General features: G+C 48.7%; 1 long non-coding RNA gene across 1 annotated transcript in view; it reads left to right on the top strand.

Moving 5' to 3' along the window:
- Positions 1 to 2,258, top strand: part of LOC105518459 — a 12,311-nt gene extending 10,053 nt beyond the window's left edge. The window contains exons 3-4 of the long non-coding RNA XR_001002830.1: positions 1,387 to 1,452; positions 2,228 to 2,258. This is a non-coding gene — a long non-coding RNA (uncharacterized LOC105518459). The remainder of the gene's footprint in view (positions 1 to 1,386; positions 1,453 to 2,227) is intronic.
- The last annotated feature ends 1,381 nt before the right edge of the window (positions 2,259 to 3,639 follow it).

Below are 3,639 nucleotides of genomic sequence, written 5' to 3'. Positions count from 1 at the left end.
GACGGCTGCGCTGCAATGCAGCAGGCTGCGGGAGCTGTCCCGGGAGCTGTCCTGTCCGGTGGCCGGCTTTCCAAAGCGGGGAATGAGAGATGAGGGAGGGAGCACTTCCAGGCGCTGCGTGGTGGCCAGGCGCCCAGGAAGCCGAGGGGCCCGAGACTCTGCAGCGGGGCCAGAAAGAGAGGAGTAGGGGAGGAGGCCGGGCGTTGGTGGGTGGACCAGGGGGTAGAGGAAGGTGGGTGTGGACCTGGGGTCGGGCGCCAGTCAGCTTGCAGCCTATGAAGGACGGAAAGGAGGGCTACAGAGATACGGGGAAGAGTGGGGCTGAGGATAGCCAGAGCGGCTTGGCACACAGTTTTAGGGTAAAAGCATCAACTCTTATCTTTCCAAAAGAAATAAAAAAGCCCCCCCCCACCCCCGCCTAAAAAAAAGAAGAAAGAAAAAAAAAAAAAGAGAAAAAGGCATTTGAAAGCTAGACAGCTGAATCCTTCCCAGCATGACTGAGCCCACCGCTCCAGGGTCTTCCTTTAAAGCATGTCTAATGGGAGACAGCGTTGTCCCAGTAACCAAGCTGGGACCGGAGTCCCAGGGAAGGGCTCATCAGGTGGCCGCTCTGCCTTGAAGAGTGGTACCCTTAGGCCCTTTTCCAGTCAGGGAAGGGCCTGGGGGTCAGGGAGAGAGCTGGAGGACTTGGGGAGGCAGGGGCTGGGAAGGAGAGTGGGGGAGAGGAGCGCTGGGGGGTGCAGGAAGGTCTCTGCACCCTGGTACATCGCCCTCGGTCCACCCAACGTGGAATGATTCTCTTCCCTCTGGATACAGCCCCTCTAGCTCCCTTTTCACTTTGAGGCATTTGCCCCCTGCGAATCAGTTCCCTGCTACCCTGAAAGATTTCTCTCATACCCCAGGCCCCTCTGTTCTTTTAAATGGCACCCTCCACACCCAGCCCTTCATCTCCTGCACTGTATTTTCACTTGTTGAAAATTGTTGAAAACGGATTATTTAAAAATCCGTTTATTATGGGACATTTCAAACAACAGAAAATTAGAGAAAATAGTACGTATTTTTACAGTTTACTCAATTTTCGTATTGCCATCACCCGGAAATGGATGCCGTCAAACCCTGGCCCCTCTTATTTTGTCTAACCCCTAAACTGTGCCTCTACCCCCACTCCCCAGCCCCTACCCCTGGACTATTTCAAAGCAAATTTCAGACACCATATTGTTTCCTCTGAGCATTTTTTAGTTTGTATCTCTAAATAAGCTTTTCTTTCTTACAAATATAACCACAATACCATTATTACAGTTAAAAATTAATAACATTTCCTTAATATCATCCAACATCTACGTAGCATTCAGATATTCTTGATTGACGCATAAATTTCTTTTACAGTTGACTTGGTCAAGTCAGTGTTCAAACTATCTCCTGCCCTTTCAAGAGGATCTGGGGCTCTAGAAGGTAAGTATGGCTACAAATTTAGGGGTTGAATATCTGCCTGGACCTTAAATGAGAAACTCAACCTCAGCAAACCTCAGTGTTCTCACTGAAAATGGAGCAAGTTCTGGGTCTCTCCTTGGGTCATTGAGAGGGTTAGAGCATTAACCCCTGAAGCCCCCAGCCTCATGTCTAATATGTCAGAGACACTCAGCAAACAGTAGCTGCGAGAATGATTCTTTTTCCCAGAAATCTTTAAAGGGAAGTTGGGCAGGGGTAGGCAAAACGTAGCTGGCTATCATCCATAAAACAAAAGGCTCCTGGCAGTCCAGGCCCCCTGAGTGGTTAAAACAGCACATACACCACATCCCAAAAAGGGCAGCCTACAGTCTAGGGACTGGGTTCGCTTGGTCCTCCTGGCTCGCCATTCAGCTGCCTGACCTCAGCTGTTGTGACCCGGGACCAACGGGGGACCCCGGCAGGTGCCTATCCACTAGATGGCACTCTCTACTGTGAGTCCAGGGGGGACCACCACCCCAAACCGCTTTGGCCACTGCCCAGCCCTGGGGGTACCGCTGGGGCATGCACACCACTAAAACATCTCAGATAATTTCTAAAAAGCACTTCTCGACATGTCATGCAAAAGATGCAGTGGTTTTTTTCCTTGCATAAATCCCAACCAGATTGCAGGAGCAGAGGGAATGAACGTTTAATGACTTTGCTGAGGCCAGACACTGGTATGTCTATACTCTCTTTAAATCCTCACCCCAGCGACATCTGATTTCCCTTTATTTTACAGATTAGAGGACTTTGAGAGGTTAGTGACTTGCCTAAGGTCGGCTAGGAAGCAAGACCCAGGATTCCAACTCAGGTCTGTGTGATTCCTCTGCAAAATGGAAAGGTGGAAGGATGGATGTCAGGTCTGAGGGAGGGATGGATGCCTGCATCAAGATGCATGCTTAGACGGAGAGATGACTGGCTATCTGATGAATGCTGGTTATATGGATGAGTGAGTTGAAGCACAGGTGGTGGAAGGAGAGAGGAATGAGAGAGAATAGTCAATTTCTCACCAAGATCAAAGGCTTACTTGATCTTTGAAGAGAGGTTCCCTCTGAATGGAGCTCGCTGGTGAAGCTCCTGCCTTCTGTTCTGCTTCTGAGCGCACTGACTGGCTCAGGAGGCTCTGGGACAACAGGTGGGATGCCAGCTTACAGGGACCAAGTCCCAGCTGTGGTGCTGGAGCTGCTCAGTGGCAACTCTCTGTCTCTGCTGCTTTCACGCAGCACTGAGGAATAGCAGGCATCCGCCTTTCCACTGGCTCTCCTGGATGACTAAGCCCTAAGCCCCAACCGCATACTCAGCCCTTCGCTGGCACTTGGCATAATTTTATCTCCTCTAAATCATCACAGCCACCCTCCACAATAGCAATTTCCATTCTCAATTAAGCGAAAAGGAAACCGAAGTTTAGGAGTGGTGAGTGACTTACCCAAAATCACACAGGGAGGAAATGCAGACCCAGGATTTGAACTCGAGTCTTCTTTCCTTCCAAACTCATCCCCTCAACCTGTTTATCTCTTTTTCTCTCTGTGACCGTGTCTGAAGAAATCTGCCTTGGGGTTGTCTTATGTTGGACTCACTCTCTTGGTCTGTCAGTGAGCTGAACTTCTCATCCAATCAAATCCAAGCTTGTTTCCCAAGTAATATCTCTAGTGTATTCTATTTGTAATGATCACACAAGCAAGGGCCACACATATCACTGGCATCCTACAGTACAATTAATCAAGTCAAATTAGATTCCTGGCATCTCATATTCTGACTGAATGCTAATGGTAGCAGATGTAAAAATGACTCCATTGCAAGGCAAGGAGGGAGGAGACTGGATGGAAGGCTGAGTGGTGAATCAGTAAGCCTCACTGCAGACCTGGGTTAATATTAGCAGATAGGTTTTGAGAACCTGCTTATGGGCTAGGCCCTGCTTCACACATTCTAGGTGCTCAGGTTTCAATCTCAGCTTTGCCATTTACTACTTTCATGAGTTTGGACAAGGTATTTAATTTCTGTGCCCCATTTTCTTCAGTTCTACCAATAGTACCTTACTAATACCAATAGTACCTTACTAATGAGTACTTGAGGATGAAATGAGGCAAACATATAAATTCCTTAAAAGAGAGCATTCCAGGCTGGGCATGGTGGCTTGTACCTGTAATCCCA

Source organism: Colobus angolensis, unplaced genomic scaffold, assembly GCF_000951035.1.
Source record: "Colobus angolensis palliatus isolate OR3802 unplaced genomic scaffold, Cang.pa_1.0 Scaffold32, whole genome shotgun sequence".
Lineage (NCBI taxonomy): Eukaryota > Metazoa > Chordata > Mammalia > Primates > Cercopithecidae > Colobus > Colobus angolensis.
This window is presented reverse-complemented; position numbering and strand designations above follow the sequence as displayed.